At 35.4% G+C, this 22058-nt stretch overlaps 1 protein-coding gene across 16 annotated transcripts in view; it reads right to left on the bottom strand.

The window, feature by feature from the left end:
• The window catches only part of LOC135073392 (mucin-2-like), a 133030-nt gene extending 116064 nt beyond the window's left edge, over positions 1–16966 (bottom strand). For 15 of the 16 annotated variants that reach the window (XM_063967555.1, XM_063967557.1, XM_063967552.1 and 12 more), the window contains exons 1-2: positions 16883–16966; positions 16617–16717 (exon numbers count right to left, since the gene is read on the bottom strand). The gene's annotated coding sequence lies outside the window, so the exon portion shown is untranslated. Of the gene's footprint in view, positions 1–16616; positions 16718–16872 lie in introns of all 16 variants that reach the window. The other variant, XM_063967554.1, reaches the window with a different exon arrangement.
• Between the last annotated feature and the right edge of the window lie 5092 nt (positions 16967–22058).

The raw sequence follows: 22058 nt of genomic DNA, 5'->3' as shown, positions 1-22058 counted from the left end.
TTCGCGCGTATGACGCAAAATAAGATCGTTGAGTAAAATTTTTAAACTGTTTCTTCTTATATCTTTCGAATGGATGTGTATTTTTGAAAACCGTTTTCATTACTACAAAGCTTGACAAAATGTCAACACGACTGTATATAGCACTACTTAGAAAGGCATTTTTTTACACCGAAAATCTTTACTTGTGCGCGGAGTGATTAGTAACGTGACTGCTTTCAAATTGCGCCGCGCGCGAACTAACTAAATATGTAAATGCTTACTATCATATGCAGTACATTGAACTGGATGTGATCAGCCAATGCTCCGTACCTCTAGCACTAAAAACTTTCGTTTTCGAATATAAAGTTCTCGAAGGAGTCGGTACGCACGTGATTTTAATACATCCAGGCGAAACGTCTACTAAAACAATATCATTATGAACGTTTCACACGTTCGTGCGAATGAATTTCGTGCTAATCGACTACTAAGCCCAAAATTCGATACCCAGCCTTCGAATTCAATGACATCTTGATTAAAATTAGTTCCGTGCTACCATTTCTCACACTTAGTTCACTTTATGTCACGTTTTGTGAACTTCGATGATGATTCGAAGACAAATGTTTTTCGTGCTAGAGGAGCTGATCCAAAACTGGTTATTATACTTTCTACGATATTGCAAATGCTCGAAACTTGACCCGGTTCTTGATCTAAATTAGAATCAGCTAAGACCGGATCGTGATCAGCAGGATCTGTTTCAGTCTATGAACTGAAGTGACAGCCGTTTATACGCTTTTATTTTATTAGAATGGACAGACGGATTATAGAGTGAACGTGACTAGTTGATACAACTCTTAAGTTTATTACACATTCACAAACATTACTATGAGGTCTCACAGTGCGCGTGGACGCACAGGGTGACACACAAACCAATCACAGAGCTCTATTCAACGTTGTGCGTTCGATTTGCTGCTTCACTTAAGCAAGCATCGTTTGTATTCACAAATTTGAACTTTGAACAAATTTGGCGTTAGTGAACTAAGGGGAAAGATCTTAAGTCCAAAATAAAGCTCAATACTCAATTCAATGCCAGTCACAGATTATATTCCTATGACTAATCTTATAGGGAAAATCAACCAATCAAAGTCCTCTTTCTATGTTTCAAATTAATTTGAATTTTGAGTTGTAGTGTACACACCTTAATAAGTTGGTGCATTAGTGATTAATTTTGAAAATATTTACAACTGTGATCTTCTTCCTTAATCTCGTAACCCGTAAGAACTGAAGTCACGATCCTTCCACGATCACAGAATTCATAAGCTTCCATAGACGTCTGAATCCACTGAATCGTAACTGCTTGACGTGCCCTAAAAAGCGTGGCATTATATTTTAGATGACGAGTTTAATTTAAGCTTGCATTAAAAACAAACCGGTAGATGGGTGGACAAGGTGGTCACTTTAGATGAGGAAGCTCTTGGCCTGTATCTCACCTGATGGTAAGTGACGATCAGGCCGAAGGTGGAAGCGAGCTCCACCCGGAATCCTCAACCACGGAGAACCACGGAGGAACTGGCTATCTTACCGCTAACTGCCGGAACATAACAATGCTGTTAACATTGTTGTTATGGCGACAGACTTAGGTGAGATGGTGGTAGCTAGCCAGCCGGACTTAGACCAAGCCCTTCCACCAACCAAAACGGACAGAAAAATCTGCCCCCACTGGGAATCGAACCCGGGACCTCTGCGTCTGAAGCAGGTGGTCTTACCACTAAACCACAGAGGCGGTTGCACTTCTTAGGCCATAAATAATCAGTTGGTGTAATTAGTCCCTATAACCGCAAAATTCCTAGATACAGACAGTACGATAGCCATTATGGAAACTTTCCAAATACGGGACTATTCCCACCTCTCGTTCCCACTGCTGCATCTCCTGTGTAGCCAGGATCTACAGCTTGACCGCCAATAAAAACTAATGAAGATCAAGTCTGTCCCGGGGGAAAGTTAACTGCCATTGGACCCGCAACGAAATTAATCAGAAGAACATAGGATAAGTTCGAAGTTGAGGTTCGACTTCCCTCCATTGCAAAGCGGATGACAGGTGACAAGCAAAGGTTTATTAACCTTTAAGAAAAGACTGAAACTTTCCAAATAGCATGCTACTATGAAATATATTGGAATACACCAATAAACTACGAGTACGACATTGGTATGTTGGTTGCAATAATCGACACCTCCGTCCCGCTCGACTGACTACGCGCGACCTCTATGCTGAAGCGGTAAATAGACTCTGACGTTTGTATACGTTTCTCGAAAATATCGTGTAGTTACGATTATGTGCCAAATAGTGTGTTTTGGTAACAAAACTAGTATTCTATCGCAGCCTTTAGAGGGTTCGCCTACGAACAAAACTACCTAGTATTAAGACAGCAAAAAAAAAACCGGCCAAGTGCGAGTCGGACTCGCGCACCGAGGGTTCCGTACCATTGATTTATGAAATTAAAATTATTATTTTTTATTTAAGTTGTTAGTATGAAAGATTACGCGGTAATAAGCGGTTTACGATTTACGAGGTAAAAAAAAAACTACTTACTAGATCTCGTTCAAAACAATTTTCGTTTGTAGTTTTTATAGTAATGTACATCATATGTTTTTTTTAGATTTTTCATTTTCTTATTTTAGAAGTTAGAGGGGGGGACCAACTTTTTTCCACTTTGGAAGCGTCTGTCACGCAAACTATTCGGTTTAGAAAAAAAATGTTGTAGAAACCTCGATATCATTTTTGAAGACCTATCCATAGATACCCACACGTATGTTTGATGAAAAAAAAATTTTTGAGTTTCAGTTCTAAGTATGGGGAGCCCCCAATATTTATTATTATTATTTTATTTTTGCATCAAAATCTTAATGCGGTTCACAGAATACATCTACTTACCAAGTTTCAACAGTATAGCTCTTATAGTTTCGGAAAAAAATGACTGTGACATACGGACGGACAGACGGACGGACGGACGGACAGACAGACAGACAGACATGACGAATCTATAAGGGTTCCGTTTTTTGCCATTTGGCTACGGAACCCTAAAAATAGACGTATTATTCAAAGAGTTTTTTTTACATTAAGATACAATTTATCACTTCAGCTTCGTAAGTGCTGTAAATCTTTATTTACATTTTATTTATTTTTAGAGCCACTATTCTCGCTAACTTGCAAGTTTATTTATTTATTTCCTCCCGATTTACGATTGCTAAACGTAAGTATTTAACGCGAAAAATTAAGTCTTCACTTTTATAACCACATAAAAGATATTATTATGCCACATTCACTAAAACAACCACTGAAATTGCAACTTAGTTTCTAAAACTCACAAACAATAGGTAGAATCACAATATTCACAATCATAGTCTCTCTAAAACCAATATTAATATTCACAACGCAAAAAGCTGTAACTAACTTTTATCGTTACGATTATGGTTGTCTAGTTTCTTTATTTCCGTTAACCGCCAGCTGATCGTTGCACAACGGCTGCATTTATCCGGATCGTACAATCTTCGTTTTTGTTGACACTGGGGCTAAATCTGATATCGATTCTCAGAAGAATCTACTTTTATCGACGGTTTGAACAAAACCATTACTGTATTATAATAAACTAGCTTTAGCCCGCGGCTTCACCCGCGTGAAATTTAGTTTGTCGCAGATTATCATAAATTATAGCCTATATGTACGATTACATCGAACATTGCAGCGTCAACGCTTTAGATTAAGTAGGCGCTTGCTTATATGTTAATTGCTAATTATTTTTAGTTTAGTTCACGTTCAATTGTCACTGTGTGCACACATCAATAATAAACCTATCAAGCTTCATCAAGTGTTTTCCTGTTCACTATCAAGATAAATGTATGACTTAACAAGGACTCATACACTATATGTTATTCTGGGTTATAAAAAATAATACTGTAAAGTTTCATCAAAATCCGTTCAGTAGTTTCTGCGTGAAAGAGTAACAAACATCCAGACATCCTGACATCCAAACTTTCGCATTTATAATATTAGTAGGAAGACCGTTTATGTGATAATTTTATTTAGTTACTAGGTACATAAAATATGATAATAAAAATAATATTGTCTTAAATAGTATACAACTATACAAAAAAAACTATATTATGACATTTTTAAAAGCTCCATTTTAGACACTATTCTACTCAAAAAAAATTCGATTTCTCATAATTTTTACTTATTTATTTGTCTTAAATATTTTAGAAGCCTTTTAAAAACCCATTGAGTAATTCCAGAAAATATTATTCAGTGCATAACAGTATCTCTTTAGAATACTAAAACGAAAACAGCATCACTATACTAAATCATAATTAATGAAGGCATACTCGTAAATCACTATTCCCTAACGCCTTGATGTCTTTTGTATGAGCATGCGCTAGCGCAGCGTTCCGCGCGTTGACGAATCATTATTTTTACTTTTTTGTACAGACAACTGAGTAGATTACAGGCTGCACATCATGGTAAAGGCTGTATTATCTTATGCAGTTGTGATAGAGGTGATTTTTCAACAAAAATGTTGAGTCTGATAGGCTGTGGATCATACTTTGTTGAGTGCTTGAGATATTGCTTTTTCTGTTTCATATTTGCCGCTCAATTTAAAAGCCTGTCTTTATGTAAGTTAAACGGTAATGTTTATACTGAAACTATACTTTCGTAGTTTGTAACGGACTATGCTTTTTTGGTCTATGTATATTTTTTGTAATCTGGCACTTTATGCTGCTGCAATAGATGTTTTTTTACAACACAAATATAAAACTTATTGTACTGCTCATTCCCTCGACTTGAATAGATTTGGTATTAAAAGACCGAAACAAGAGTTTTTTCTTTCTTTATTTACTTAGAGATTTAAATGTACGTCAGTCCCAGAAACAAGAGTTGCAAACCAATAAACGAAAATAGCTGCAAATAAATAGATTTAAAAATACCTTCTACCGCAACCGTAACTTGAATTAAAAAATAAGTACCGAATATAAACATCGCCATCAACACTTCACTTTCACTTACTTTTTTCCCATAACGTTTATATGTGTGCCAGAGACAAGTAAATCGCTTTGTGGTCAGGAGAATTTAAAAGGTCGACGAACTGTATTGTGACGTCACATAATTGACTGTCTGGTCTATGGGAAGATTCACAATATTTCACACATTGTTAAAATTTTATTGTGATAAGTTAATTTAGTGGATTGCAGTTAGCATTGTTTAAATACACTTTTTGAGACAAGGTAATTATTGAATTTAGACTATATTTTTATAGGGTGATTGCTACAGTTATTGGCCCTTTAAGAGCGTTGTGTAAGTTAACTTGTGTACAATGTAACAAAAACTCGACTTTTGTTTACTTTTTATATTTTATTATGAGAAAACAATATTGCTGCTATTTAAGCTAGTACCTATTTGGTGTTATACGATAAGAATTACAATAATAATTTTAAAAATATCAGAGATCACATTAAATTTAGCTATTGGCCCCAAAAACACAGTAATTGGCTCCTAGAAGTACAGTTATTAGCCACCGAAAAAAACCCATAAAAATCACTGAAACTTCACGCTTTGTAATCCTAACTCATTTTGTCTTTCCTTAAGATTAGCTAAGAATTCGTCATCAGTATCACTCTTATCGATTTCTTCATCTATCTCATCATCGTCAGTACATTCAGTAACATTGTAACAATTGTGACAAAGATAACTGTCTCCTTCTTCTTCAGGAATATGCTGTTGCACAAGATTTATGAAAGACACGGTGACATTCAGAGCATACTAAAAGTCTATTTTTTATAAGCTTTTTGCAAATATTACAGATTTGATTGGATACAGATACATTATTCTTACTTTTTTTATTTTAGCAGTTTTCTTTTCTTCAGCTTTCCGTTTTCTGTCCTCTATTTTTTGTTCTCTTTCAATTTTCCGTTCCCTTTTTTCTTTCTCGAGGATTTCTTTTTCTTAAGCTTTTTCTTCCAGAATCCTCTGATATTCTGGCCTGATATGTGAAACGGTAATCGCGATATATTTCTCTTCCTTTTTCCAGTTGGCTCTGAGGGAATCCGTAGAAAGTCCTTCAGACTTGATTTTTTTTTGCCTGTTGGCGTGATGCAAAAAGTGATGAGATCAGCATAGCCTCCTCTTTCTGCTTCTAAAGTTTCTTTACAGTTTTCGTTTTCTATTTCTATTAAATCAAAGTTGTTTCGTTCTATTTCTTTCACCTTAATGTACGTTTTAGTGATCATTGTCTTTTTTTCGTCAATTTAGCCGGTAGTGGATGTACTTCTGCTTTGATACTAATAAAAGTATTGGTAGTCCTTGTTTCAGTTTTTTCCAGGTCGTCAAATTTATTTTTTGTTGTGTTCTATTTTCAGATAACGCTGCTTCATTAACTGTTATTTCCTTTTCTTGGGCCAACGGTTCACCTCGTCGTTCTCGTTCGTCTACAAGTACCTATCTCATCTTCTTGGGTCCCAGTTTTAGGGTCTTTTGTCTCTCTTTCTCTATCTCTAGTTTGAAGTTCTCCTATTTCACTCAATGTTGATTCTTTCTCCCGACTTACAGGTTCAGGTTCATCTGTAACTTCCGCTTCCAATCCATTTTGCTTATAATAAATAGTCCCACAAACGATAGAGAATAAAAAAAAAACATTGTTTTGCATTTCAGGTATTATTTGTTTTATTTTTTTAAACTGATTAAGTGTTTCTGTAACTACTTATACCAACCTTAGTATACTGTGTTACCTACGGCATCTTGTAACAATCTAGGTAAAGTAAATCAATAAAAATAGTTATTGGCCGTGCATAAGTGTCAGTAATTGGCCCCCCGGCTAATTACTGATCCTAATAGGTTAGGACGTTAGTATTTTAATAGCAAATATTTAAGGGTTAAATTAACTTAATCTTGAATAAAAATACAATAAAAGTAAAATTTAATTATTGGCCACCCATGGCCAATAACTGAAATAAATTGAAACGTGGTATAGTTATTGGCCGTTATAATTTTAAAGTTATTTTATTCCAAAACAAAATAACTTAATCTATCTACATAAGCTACCATTTATCTCTTTACAAAAAAACAGTAAAATTACTATAACAAGCAAAAACAATTAAATTACGAACAATATTCATAAATATTTACCTTAAAATTTTGACAAGCATGCGGCTACTCGGACGACTCGTTGTCGAAAGAAAGCTTCTGCTGTTTAGAGTGCCATCTGTTCTTACTCTGACATACTACATTGGACAGCGTATTGCTCAGAGAAAGTATTTGTGTCTCTTTTCCACTCTTAATAACGTACATATGCTTGTTTATTTTTATTTTAGCCAAGGTGGCCAATAACTATGTACAGGCCAATTACTATAGCAATCACCCTACATAGTTCGCGAAAACCCAAGAGGATGAAATGTATACGTTTCTTCGTGGAAATCCTTAGGGGAGGCCTTTGTCCAGCAGTGGACGTCTTTCGGCTGAAACGAACGAACATACATACGTTTCGCCCGTACTCCTACATGTGCTTTTGATTGTTTATATGTCTATATTTTTGTAAAGATCCAGTGAAAAGCCAAATGTTATTTAGAAGTTTTAAGGGTTGATTACTTGTGTATTGAATTTCAGTGAGTATATTAAGGTAAGTGCCCCCTACTTCGGTATATTAAGGCTCTTACGACTTTAACATTTTATTTAAAAATAACCAAGCATGATATCAGTATGAAAGCTTTTGTATGCTAAACTTTGGTCTTTTGACAGTAAATTAATACATAATTTATAGTTATATAGTTTGAACTTTTTTTTATATTAATTGTTCTGCGGACCTCTTGTTTGGATCCTGTTTCGTGACAAAATTTTGCTCTGTTTCTAAGTTCGTGAACTCATGTCCCCTATTTCGGGATAAGGTTTTATGCATACAATTAGGATATTTTAATAATGATTAAGGGTTTAATAAATTTAAAAAGGATAATAAAAATTTAGAATAAAATAATTATGTGAAATTGACGATATTATTTACCTGAAATATTTATAAGAAATAATGTGAGTCTAGTATAATTATTTTGATTTGTTAATTCTAAAAATATGTGAAAATATTTATATAACCATTAGAAATGTAATGTAACTTAACCCAACCCCCCCCCCCCCCTCGTACCCATAAAATTTAGATTTGTTATTTCTAGCGATATGTGGAAATATTTATATTAACCATTAGAAATGTGGGGGGGACTTCCCCCCCCCCCCTTCGTACCCATAAAATTTTGATTTGTAACCCCCCCCCCCCCCTTCTCCCCATAATCCCACCCCTGGAGCTGTTTCAAGTGAGGGTAGCCCCCCCCCCCCCTGAAAATAACCCCAGATACGCCAATGACTCATAATAAAAAGTAAGTAATTAATTAATTTCTTAGGTAGGTAAGTATTAAAAACTAAAAAATATGTCGATTTATTTGATGGTGTGTGTCATAAATGTACCTAACACCATACATTTATATATCACGAACTTGGAAAAAAGTAACAATAATACGGTTCCTTGTTTCGTGATACTGATTATTCCAAATTCCCCAAGTAAAATTCATGGATTATTGTCAAAATGTGTCAATTAACTATTATCTATCCCATATACAATACAAATAAACAAAGATAAATAAAACAAATCGAAATAAAAGCAAAATTATGCTGGTACTACTTATGCTAATTTATCTTAAAATTGGTCATATATGTGAACTTCAAACTCGTGTCACATAAATTCTAGTGAACGAAACATATACCGAATTTAGGTCATGAGAAACTTAAATAAATGCATTATTTGTTTCATAACTTACATTTAAATTATTATAAATAATTATTTAAAAAACAAGCATCAAAATGTTATCCATAATATCCTTGAATCGGTAGTGTCACGAAATAGGGGACACCCGAAAAATAATATGTACGCTATTTCGTGAGTCAATTAATCGCAATTTTAAAGGAATTCTACGTTTTCATATAACTTTTTTCTAAGCCAAATCAATTGTCAAGGAACACATGAAACCACTATTACAAGTTTTATTTAAATGGACGTTCCTTCGCCTTTTTATAAGCTTAAGAAGTTGGAGCGCTAACCTTACGGTGAGAGCAACCTTTGCAAGCCCCACGGCTGTTTTTGGCTCTCTGAGAGTTTGAAGCTTCGTATTGCTCTCATTTTTGGCGCCACAATGTTGGTACTTGGTTTTTTAGATAGCTTAAATAATAGAGTTTTTGTAGTAATAAATAATTTTTATAAATAATATTCCATTTGCTTATTATTTGAGCTAGAAAAAAAACTTACGAACTTACGTACTATCACGAACTAGTAGCCGTTTACCTTACTACATTTTCTCATAAAATTACGCACGTAAATTTCTAAAAAGCCAAAGTATTTTATAGAAAATATTTCTCTTACTTCCATTGTTTTGTACTCTTACTTAATCGATCGAATTGAGAGATTCGGATCCGTTCTAGAGCATACAAATGTTTAAGGCATGTTTTAAAGAGGATTACATTTTAAACTAGCTTAACCACCCGTGGCTTCGCCCGCGTGGAATTTTGTATGTCACAGAAAAACTTTATCGCGCGCGACCCTGTTTTCAAAAACCGGGATATAAACTATCCTATGTCCTTTCCCGGGACTCAAATTTCATCAAAATCGGTTTAGTGGTTTAGGCGTGAAAGCAAGACAGACGGACAGAGTTACTTTCGCATTTATAATATTAAGTATTGATTCTACCCCCAAAAGTGTTTAAACGTGAGTCTGAGCTAGCCGTGACGTAACATCCGCCTGTGTCGGACGGAGCCACAACCAGTTGGAACCCAATACTGTTACTGACGTTACATATCTAGTTGCAACGGGGCGTCTTAGCTAGCTCAGTCTGACACCCCGCTGTTTAGTACTAAGTCCCAGTTCGCCTTCTGCGATGAGGGATGTGTACCTATCTAGGATGCCTACAGGGATATTGACCAAGGAAACGCACAATCAATAACACAATGGCACTTATAATTCAAGTTCCACAATAGTTTACTTATTCTAGTTTCACTGACTCTAAATTACTATTATTTAATAATGAGCAAGTTTACAAGTACTTTACAAGTTATATCACAATTTGCTAATTACAACGAGAGGAATGACGACGCGCCCGGTCCGCGTCCCGAAACTAGTTAACGTATCCGCGAGAGGGGCGGCGCCCTGTGCGAGGTTTAGCGAGTGTTAGTGGATACTTATAACTAGGGGGGTAGGACGTGATTTCATACGCTAGAACCATGAGACCTAAGTCGTCAGGCGAGCTGAAACCACTAGGGGAAAGGCGTCGGACCTACGTGGCGAGGGGGTATGAAGTTTGGGATGGGTGGCAGCTGGATTGCTACCGCAGGTTCGGGATGAGTATCACATGCACTACTCGGTAAGGACGAGAATAGGTAGCTATCAACGATAGAACGTTTCAACAGCAACACGGAAGCTTTATGGCCCCGCGGAGGTAAACGAGGTATCGAGTCAAGCCGAGTTAGTGGGAACAGTGTGGGTAGCAATTCGCTAGGGACTCTGTGCAATGCAACCGAGGGAACAATAGACGCGCGCGCGAACGTCTGGTTGTTGCAATGGCTCCCGAGCGAATGCTAGGCGCCCGCGGTCGCCGCCGTCTCTTATATTAGCTCGGTCCGTGCGGCGTGCGGTCGCGCAGCCGTAGGGTTGTCAAAATCTCCGTGCTCGGTGCTAGGGCTGTCGATGCGTCGCGGGGCGCGTCACATAGTTATTTAGTTACAAACTTCTTAGATCAGAAATATATGTGAACTTTGCTTTGTTGCTATAACCCTATGTAATGAATAAACTTTGCCGATTACTGTTGACTTTGTCTGCCATATATCAAAAGCTATTGTTTGCATGACAGATAAGTTCCTTTATCAGTAACTTTGAAAATGTCCCTAAAGGCTGATTTAAACGTTTTAAGCAGTTAAGTGGGTAACTAAATTTTAAGTGACTAAATTGCATGTAAACACAAATTGCAAGTTAAAATTTAGTTGTTGACTAAATTTTAACTTGTAAATTGTTACTGAATTCTGTGAAAAAAAAAAACATTAAATAGCAGTTAAAATATGTATATGCTGAACTCGCCAGTTAAGTTACATTCTACGAGACAAAAACTTAATTACTGATTTATTGAATTACGGAAAGACACTGCTAAAATTAATTTAAAGGATTTCCTCAATTTTGCGAAGTCATTGATTATAATATTTTGCCGCTACATTAATATGCCTTATTGCATATCATGTTCGTTCGTATTCATTTTTAAATTTCAACTCCGACATAAAATTTGCATCAAAACAATAACGTACGTAAAAGAAAACATTATATTGATAGATTCTTGTCTTCTTTAATCTGTAATTTGTTCATGAAAATTTTGAAATCTGTACATTTAGATTTTATGTATGTATGTATCTTAAATATTATATCAATTAAAACTTGTATTTTTTGCTCTTTTTCTTCACATACTGATTTAACTTGTACCGCACTCACAGCTTTCTGCATAACCCTGGGGTTGACTGGCGGCGAATGCTTATAGCATTAAGTACACCTTTTGTATGTTTTTTTCATCGTGCAATAAGTTTATAGTAACAATATTATAATAATTATCAAACATTGTTAATTTGATTGGTCAGTTAACCGGTCAACCAACGAAACCAATCGAAAAAACCCAACGCAAAGACTAACGAGCGCTGTGAATTTGCGTGCGAGTCGAAATGTGACTCAGTAGCCGCACGCGTTCACTTTCTACCGATCGGCGCCCGCGCTGGAATGCCCGCCTTTTTCACTTTTCAATAGCATTTAAATATTGGAGCAGACGTTATTTAATGGCTGTTCTCAAGTGTGTTTGAGATTCGTGATGCAGATCGCGTATCTAATCGATGTTTAGAACAATTTAATTAATGGTCTTAGTAATTTGACTGCACTTTAGGGTGATGCATCTCTTACAAAATCATAGGTTTTTGCTTCTAGAGACAAAAATATTAATTTGTTAGTGGATCATGAAACATCAACGTTAAGAACAATTTAATAAATAGACTTACTAATTTAACTATACTTTAGTAGTTATATTTGATGCTTCTTTTACAAAATCATAGGTTTTAGCTTCCGCGTGGATCAATAGACAAAAATAGTGGACCATGAATCACAGTTACCTTTGTCAAATGTGGATGAGTGTGGGCTGAAGTTGGCTCTATCTTCAACTTTATGGCCCAACCTTATAAAGACATTCCGTGTAGAGCCCATGAGTTTATGAGGCGCCACATATTAAACTTATGGACCTTGGACCATCCACCACCATGATCTTGATAAAGACATGAGCCCATGACACAAAATAGAAAAGCCCATGAGTTTTGAGACAACTTATGTGATAACCTTGAACCCTCTACTGCCACTGCCATGATCTTTACAAAGACATTAACACTTCTTATAGGTAAACTTATTGGTTTACGAATTAGTTAATAAATTCAAAGTCAAATCCATCTAAATATTATTATGTCAATAAACCTTTACAATAAAGATAAGTCTGCTTAACTACGCTGGCCATTTGATAGCAGCAGTTTCTTAACAATTCATATAGGTTACTTTTATCTTATTTATCTATATTTATAAAAGCGAAAGGTCACTGACTGATTGACTGATTGACTGACTGACTCACTCACTCATCACGAAATCTCAGAAACTACAAGTGCTAGGAGTCTCAAATTTTGCATGGGGGTTCCTTTTACACACACACACACACACACACACACACACACACACACACGGGCGCGCGCACACACACACACACACACACACACACACACACACACGCACACACACACGTTAGTAATATTTAGTTACGAACTCTTGATTTTAGTTTTTCGCTAATTTTTCATTATTTGTATCCTTACGTTACAATAAAATACTTAAATACTTCAACACCCGTACCGCGGGTAAGTGACCTGGAGTCCTGAAATACAGGATTATCCTAGTTTAGGCTCCAGTTCACCTAAATAGCGCCAACAAATGTAATAATTAATTTGTAATTAACAAATTGTATTTGTTTTTGGTGAAAAATAAAGTATTTTTATTATTATTATTATTTATTTTTTAGAACGTAGGTGGCGGTGCTCACTAAGAACGGAGTTTAGGAAACTTCATCCCTAAGGGATCCACGTGTACGAAGTCGCGGGCGGCTGCTACTATTTAATATTTTGTAAAATTGTAATCAGTTGAAAAGTCACAAGCTAATCGATGTTCTTTTTAATTTGTACAATGGAATGATTCAATGTGTCAAGCTGAATGAAACGGACACTTCCCATTCTTTCATCATCATAGGAAGCTCAGCTATAGTATTACGTTAATAATAACATTTCCGATGGTAATATTAAATCACCATTGATTAACAAAACGCATAAACAGTAGTTTGTTCGAGTTACGATGCAAATCGGACACGTCCCAGTTTATGGCGCTAAGCGTTGCGTATTACGGCTAGATTGGTTGCGTTGATCGATTTCAGCTGTTCGGTTAGTAGTACAATCATTTGGGCAATATTATATTCTCCAGTTTTGAGACAAAATAAATACTCCTACTTTTCTTGCGGATGACGTAAAAGCTGAATAAGGAACAAATATGCGATCATCGACCGAAGACGTAGCGCGGACAGGCCTCCCACTAGGTGGACCGACGATCTGGTGAAGGTCGCGGGAGGTGCCTGGATACGAGCGGCGCAGGACCGGTCTTTTTGGAAATCCTTGGGGGCCTTTGTCCAGCAGTGGACGTCATTTGGCTGAAACGATGCGATCATCAGGCCTCTCTATCCCGTCTTGCCGGCGCGGCGTCAGGAGTGTAGTAGACCAAATGCTCTATCTCTCTCTGACAAATTAGAGATAGCTCATGCTCCTGCTGATAAGATCAAATTAAGTGATGATGAAGAAAAAAATAGCTTTACCGGCATGGGAACTCGGTCACTAAGACATTAGCGCAATACTTGTTTAATTTTGTTTATATTGAACAACAAATCAAAGCAAAATTAAAGAACACGACTTTCGTTTACTCACCGAATTATAAAATTTAATAGGAATTTATTATTTACAATATTATCCAATCTAATAATTTATTTATTGTTAGGAAATATACTATAAATAAAAACTAATGATTATGACATAATTCATGCAATTTGGGTCTGGCATCGATAAAGAGTTCACTTAGAAATAAACTTTGATTTCAATGTACAGTTAGATAGTTCATAAGTGACAAAATATTGGTCTAAACGGAATAAAATATTTTTATTTTGATTTGATTTTGAGTCAAATAGTTCGTGACACCCAAAGTAGCCAAAAAGTTCACAATACATCTTTGTTACAATCGCAATAAGGTTGTGTTGTCAACTTTTTGACCACTTGAGGTGTCACTAACTATTTGACGATGATACCTACTAGTGTATACGAGTATCAACTTCGCTCTCCGCAAGTATTAAAAATGATGACTGGACTACAATTAACTAAATACCAATTTATGACTATAATGTAACAAATTATTTTACAATTACAGCAGACTTTTTCACATTTGTGTTTTTTTTTTGGTACCAAATATCTTTTTCTTTCTTTCTTTGAAATGTTGGAATCAAAGAGTCATCGTTCAACGTAGTAGCTAATGAATGATCAAATAGTTATTAATCAAACTTCACCATCGTAGCTTGGATTAACTGCAACACGTAAAATTTCCTCCACAAGCAAAAAAGATAGTTTCGTATTAGTTATAATAGATAATAAATAGTAGGAACCAAGTTAAGATGCGTGGGATTTAACTACCATACATAATAGAAGAGCTCATCGCTTTATATCACACATATTTATAATAATATGTATGTACGTAGCTAGTAGATAGTTTCTGCCCACGGTTTTGCCCACATGGTTTTCTTTTTATCTCAGGTAACTTTGTCTGTGATCAAACAGTGTCAACTGGTCTAAAACACCTTACATAGGCAACGATAGTAAGTAGTAAGTACTTATAATACGAATTTTATTTCACTATCTTTTTGTTCAACCCAAAGGTAAACGGGTTGAGAATGCTTTAGTGCGTTCGCCTTATGTACAAATTAATTCGGCACTAAAGTTTTAAATAAATAAATATATTTTTAAGAAACTATTTATACGATGCGATAAAAAAGCAAGAATAGAGCTTATTATGTCAAATGTTGTTCTGCGCTTAAGGGTTAAAATAATCACAAACTAAGCCTTACTATATTGATAATGTTGGTAAGTACTATATTGTTGTCTTTATTCAAAAACTTAAAGGTCTTACACCTTTGTAAGTTAATTTCATAAAAAATTAAAATTAAAATAAAATTCATAAAATTCATTTATTTTTGCAAATAGGCTTTAAAAAAGCGCTTTTACACGTCCCAATATTAACCCTACCACTGCTTCGGGACAATAAATGGGCCAGTGCTGAGAAGAAGCAGCGCAAGAAACTCAGTCACTATTGTCAGCCTCCTTTTCAAGGTTTTACAGTCTTTAAAATATACAAATTATAGTCATAAGTATTGATGCGAGCTAGGTAGTTAAACATTCCAAACATTTTTATCTTTTATATAATCATCAACTTTATAGTAGCCCTTTTTCATTAAGGTGCTTTTGATATGTGCTTTAAATTTATGAATGGGCAATTCTACAACAGTTTGTGGTAATTTATTGAAAAGTTTAATACATTTCCCCATAAATGAATTACCAATCTTGTGCAGTCTGAAATTTGGAACGGCAAGTTAGTTTTGTTTCTTCAGACAGGTTTTTCTGTTCTGTCACTTCCGTAGTACAACATGGTCTCAGAAAGTTATAGCTTGACTAATTAGGATATTGGTAGAGTAATTTATAATGTCACGCAATTGTTACCATAATAATTAATGCAAAAATTTTAAATTATGAACAGAAACTTGCTGAAAACTTTTCGCTAAAATTAGCAGCAGCAGTTGCCTCTCTTCTCTTTTATTTTTGTTTGTCAGTCTAGTCAGCAGAAAAACTTAGATTCGACCTTGATAGGCTGAAAGTAGTTTGATGAAAACAAAATATAGCCAAATTAAAAATTGGTGGGTTAGATTTATGTACAGTAGTTTTGACGTGTAGAGTTAAGATGTTTTTGTCTAAAAAAAAAGAAAACAAACGGACCGCTTAGAAGATTAAGAACATTATAATTCTCCGTAACGGTTATGATGGTTAATTATGCAACTAATTAAATAAAGTTTATACTAAATTACAATCTAAGCAAGCAACATTGCCGCAGTAAAAAGATTGACATACGCTGCCGTTGATTAGGTAATTTAGGCTTAATTAAGAGAAAAATATTAACTTTTCCTTTCGCGACAAATCGAGTGAAATGTAACAACTTAAGTGCCGGCTGGTAGCCAGCAGTTTTACTTTCATAAAACGAGTTTTACACTCCGGACCAGATGCAGGCAACGAAATAACGTTCCAAATAATTTCTTACAGCAAAATTAAATCAGTTTAATCGTGACTGCGGCCACCACTCATGGCCGACTATTTAGAAAGCGAAAGAGACTTAATCATTGAGTAACGGCCACTCAAATGCGAAATATGCACTCACCTTCGAAATAAATTCGAGTTCACAAAATTCTTTAACACTAATAAGACTTATGTGGAATCCACCATTCTGTCACTAGCTGTAGCAATCACCTTATCACCTCACTGTAACAACGGTCACATCACGCACTTCCCGCCAAAATTCGTCGAGACGTTCGAAAATCGCGATGTCAACGGCCGCGTTGCAACTGTGACACTGGCCAGTTGAGTGTTTCAGTTGCGCTTGAGTGCGTTCGATTGAGAAAAATAAATTATTTAACAGTTTCGAACGTAAGCTCGAGGTTTGAATTGTGGCGGGCGTGCGTCGCGCGTGCGTGGAACGGTGCGCGGATGGCGACTGGCGCGGGCTCCGTCTGCAGCGTGCGTCTACACCCACCCTAAGCACGCATGCACACGCTCCGGAGGCTGGTCTTCAGGACTGCCTTTGTTCGATCATTGTCTGCACTTTAGTCTATAGTCTATGGCCTAGTGTCTATTGTGCCTAAGATTGGCTCATAAAGCAAGTTGAGCAAGTTTGAATTCGAAAAAAAGAATGTCTGAAAAAGACAGTGTTTCAGGGGCACGGTAAAATTATGTCAAAATTCTTCTTCTTCTTTTTCTTGTTTAATGGATTGGAAATTTTTTCTTCCACAATTTTTTTTTGCAAAATGGCATAAATTTATTACTGACGGGATTGCTACAATTATAATTATGTGACCATGAAAGTTTAAAACAATATAAGTAAATGGCATAAAGTCGGGATAAAGGGTTGTGACTTTAGTAGAGCAACCCACACTATAGAGAAAAAGCTGTTTTAGCTAGACGCGTTATCCAATCCAGAAGCTGTCGACCCTGAAACCCTGATTGACCATCGGCTCTACACTAAATGCTACTAGTTCATTGTCACATCAGGTGGCTATAAGTGTTATTTTCAAGGAAAATATACAAAATTACAGTGTGCAATATTCTTAAGCTATACTCGGCCTTTGCGTCAAACAAAAGGCTTTCAGCTGCAACTTTTCAGTCGATTTCAAAACGAAAGCAGTGCATATTTAATTTTAAGTGTCTTACGTCACCTCTGCTTTGCTATTTTAGTTCTAATTCCCCAAAACTAGAGGATATATTTCAAAACATTGTGACATGTTAACCGGCACTAATTCGAGGATAATCCTAGTAAATAACATGTGTTTGGTTTTCTAGGCTACTTAGCAACTGGACTATAGTATTCTTCCGGATTTAGTTCTCAAAAGTTGGTCTACTTTTAGTGTTATTGTAAATCTTCAAACGACCAATTTGTGTAAGCATTTACGACATGTCATGACAGCTGAAAATGGAAATTGATTATTGTCGCCTGTAACTTGTGAACCGATCTGACCTCGTTCGGTTTTGTGAAGAATCTTTAATAGGAACATAGATGCTAAATATTATGAAACTAACAAATGTATTTGGGAAAATTGCAGACATTCGAACGCATAATACAACTGCTACTTTGCCAAAACGAATAAACTTTATTTATTTAAACTTTTTGTATACAGTGGCGGACTTAATGCAGCGATTTTTGGACTTCTATTCTAATAATCATTCTAGTATTCTTAGCAAATACAGTTTGTATGGGAAACTACAAACACCATTCTAAATATTCTCGCGTGTCATAAACTTAATGCAGAAAGACAGCAACAAGTAAAAATCAAGTTCAATGTTTTTGGGAATTGGAAAATATTCGTCCTTTTTCATTAATTTCAAAGCTTCCCTAATAGCTCTATCACTGTCCAAGTTGTTTCATAACATTCTTGTGATATACACAATAGTTCATATCTACATCTTTTCTATAAAATTTTAGGCAAAGGAATCCCGCTCATTCCGCTTTTGCGATTTGAGCTACAAAGTTTGAGCTAGAGGTCTTAAACAGCCATCTGTGATAAAAAATGGAAAAGAAAGAAGAAAGAAAGACAAAAATATTTATTTGACAACTAAATAATACATAACAAAAACAATGGAGAAAAGTGTCAAAAAGGCCACTCAGTATCATCTTGACTTCTTTCTGCCAAGGGCCAAGACACTGGTTTTCAGTGGGTACCTTCCTTGTACGCAGGGGTAAAAAGAATCTTTACATTATAATCTAACACATAATGGAAAAGCTGACCTGAGACTTAAAGGTAATTAATTTTATTTCCCAAAAACTAGACCAATATACAAACCTCGTAAATGCATCTCTAGCTTTGTTGGATGCATTTATGGCTTATCGATTCTTCTACTGCACCTGCGCGTACCTTACTCTACAAGTTGCATCCTACAACACTCACGTCCTCTTAAAATGTATTTGAAAAACTGTTAAAATGTGATTAAACAGGTGTAAAACGTCTAAACAAATGTGTAGTAACTGTAATTAAAAGGTTTTCAGTTTTATGGTGAATGAAAATTAGAAACAAATGCAGTTATTGTTTGAAAAATCATAATTGTAATTAACAAATTAAAAAGGATGTCCCGTTATAAAAGTGGTAAGTGGCAAGATTAATACACAAGATAATAAAAAAGTTCCACTTTCATTTGGCATCGTGTAAAAACTTTCGTTTGGTATTGTAGCTTTTTAAGCAAGCAGGTGTTTTCACCTTGTAGTTGCTTTTCAATTAAGAAATTATAGAAACACAATTCTTTTCCATATAAATAAGTATGTGTAAACTGAATAAGTTTGACGTATATGGAAGACCAACTGTTGTAATCAAAAACTAGTTAACAGTTTGGTTGATAAATAAATAGCATCAACGTTGAAAAAAACTCATCTTTCATTATCACGACTCAATTAAAATCTAAACAAAAATTCTCTATTTTTCATTCTTCATCATACTTTGCGAGTATCTATCATAGACAATTATTACGAATCTAACAGACCATAAACAACATCCAAAAGTATTTAGTGACATAGACAAAAATGTAGCACGAGACATATCACACGACAAATAGGCGCCCCTTAATATCCACGCACTTAGCTTTTATTGATTTGCGCGTCCCGCCTCCAGACGTTTACACATTGCGTTAAAAATCAACAGTTGCCTTATCGTGGTCTCCCGAGAACGTGGCAGCGTCTGGCGAAATATAAATACAAGATTCGAAGTCAAGATTACCTTATGTTAGAGTAACATAACGCAGAAGATAAAAACAAGCAGGTAACAAAGATTATTTCATTAATTATCATCTAATTCTCTCTTATCTCATTACTTAAGATGATTTATTGGAACATACGGAAAATGAGATGTATGTTATCAAATTGTAATACAATATGTATCCTTATTGTTAGGGGCGATACATTAAAATAATAAGCATTATGAATATAGATGGCTATAGGTAGTATTTAAAGCTACGAGTAAAGCCAATTTTATCCGTTTCTCTTGGGTTCATAATTCCATATAATTAAGTAATCACTAAAACCCTCTGTAAGTCATAAAATAATCTTCCAATTAGTTTCTAAATATAAATGTAGTACTTACGAGTAATACAAACAACATGCCATAATATCATAAAATATGACCATAAATAATCCCAACAAATAGACCCTTAAACGTACTGACCACAGACAAAGTTATCTGCCCCATCTCCATTCTCTAGGGACTATTAAAGGGTATCGATTTGCGTCCCCGCTCCCTTACCCGTTGGGTAGGGAGAGTTTGTCCTTGAGACTTGATTTGCATCCAGGTGGTAAACGCGTGCTCGGAATCGCGAAAGCCAAAAGTTGGCGGATTGCCAATAGCCTTGACCTGTTTTTACAGAAAGCGAGCGGATAATGGATCTACCCCTTCGGGAATGGAAAGTTTTCGCATCGACGCCGATTGAAATGTCCTACAGCGGAGGCGAAAAATCAAGAGACTTGAGAATCAAGGTACGTTTTCTGATGTCTAGACAAGTATTTTCAACACAGCAATTTTTTTGTTATAATGTTCTTTTTACGCATATAAAACTGAACTAATCTCATCCAATTTTCCTACTGCAATAACTTAACTTTAAATACATTTTTCCTTTAAAAATAAACAGTGTTACCTTAATTTCTTTCGTTTTTCTAAAGCTTTTTCATTATCTTATAAAGAGAACTATGTCGTAACCCGTACTTACACTGTAGGTACCTTAATTTTGCTATTCTTTAGAAATGTTTTTTTTTACATTTATATTAACAGAATAACAGAAAAAGCTTGTTATACAAACAGAAACAGGGGAAAATTTTTATTCTCCTTCATACAATAATTTGTTACTTCTACTAGTAGAACCTTGCAGTAGGACCACGGGCTATAAACGAGAAAAAGTAGAGCGCCATATTGTAGTTTGGAACCAGAGTACATAATTATGTACAGTTTATGATTTATTGATTTCACCAACGCACCTGCGCATCACTGCCCGACGCGGGCGGGTGCAATTGCAATCTTCATGAAGCACGAATCTGATACAGATCTTAAAATTATCAGTTGTGAGTGTTTAGTGTTCAAATAGAGGCATAATCGCGAATATACGAGTACTGTGTTTAGTCATTCATTTGTTTAGACAAACAGTGAAATTAGTAGTGACCAGACAATCATATTGATAGGCATTATCTGATCACTTTGTAGGTTGTTCAGTGTTGAAATTGAGGCGAAAATCGTCTATGCTGTGACTGTCTTTAGTGTTTCATTTGGTTAGACAATGACTTTTTAGACAAGTGACTGATACTGATAGATATGTATTCTCTCTAAAGTTTGATAAAGTGCAGCCTTTAAACACCTATTGTTTCTTATAAAATATCAAAATGTGCAAGTGGACTAAAGACTCAATTAAACTAAAAAGAGTGAACCAGGTAAGAAATAAAGCATTTAGGCAATTTTTTTCTGATATACCACGCCTAGACTCTTTGTTAGACAATTATAGGAATTTTCTCAGAGGTAATCAATATTATTCATCGCTAGTGGTGAAATTTCATATAGTTTTCTAAGATTTTTTTCCTATAATAGTAAAAATCCTACAAGATTTTACGATCACCAACAAATCCAGATACATTCTGTAGATAAACTAATGCCATAAAGTTACAAAGTATTGATTTGCATGCGCCCTGCACCCTTTCCGTGCATCAAGAAGGGAGAGCACGGCCTTGAAACATAATTTATTACCCCAGGAGGCTGCAGTAGGGATCGCTAGCTTACTCAGCGTTTTACTAACCTTGACCTCATTCTATTCGCAGGGTAAGGTATAAAAGCCACCCCATCGAAGTCGAAGCTACCATGATGCGAGTAACATTAACATTACGATGAAAAATTCCGATTCGTTATCTACTTTTCATGTAATGTCAAAACAACTAGACACAAAAGTTAGAATTTGATCATACTTTATAATAATATGTTAATAGAAATAATGTAGATAGAATCGTGTCTAAATTCATTATACAAATATCTTCTCGACTTTTGAAAGATGGCGAATGTTCGCCCATGCAATTTATTGATTTGTCTTGCAC

Source organism: Ostrinia nubilalis, chromosome 7 (genome assembly GCF_963855985.1).
Source record: "Ostrinia nubilalis chromosome 7, ilOstNubi1.1, whole genome shotgun sequence".
Lineage (NCBI taxonomy): Eukaryota > Metazoa > Arthropoda > Insecta > Lepidoptera > Crambidae > Ostrinia > Ostrinia nubilalis.
This window is presented reverse-complemented; position numbering and strand designations above follow the sequence as displayed.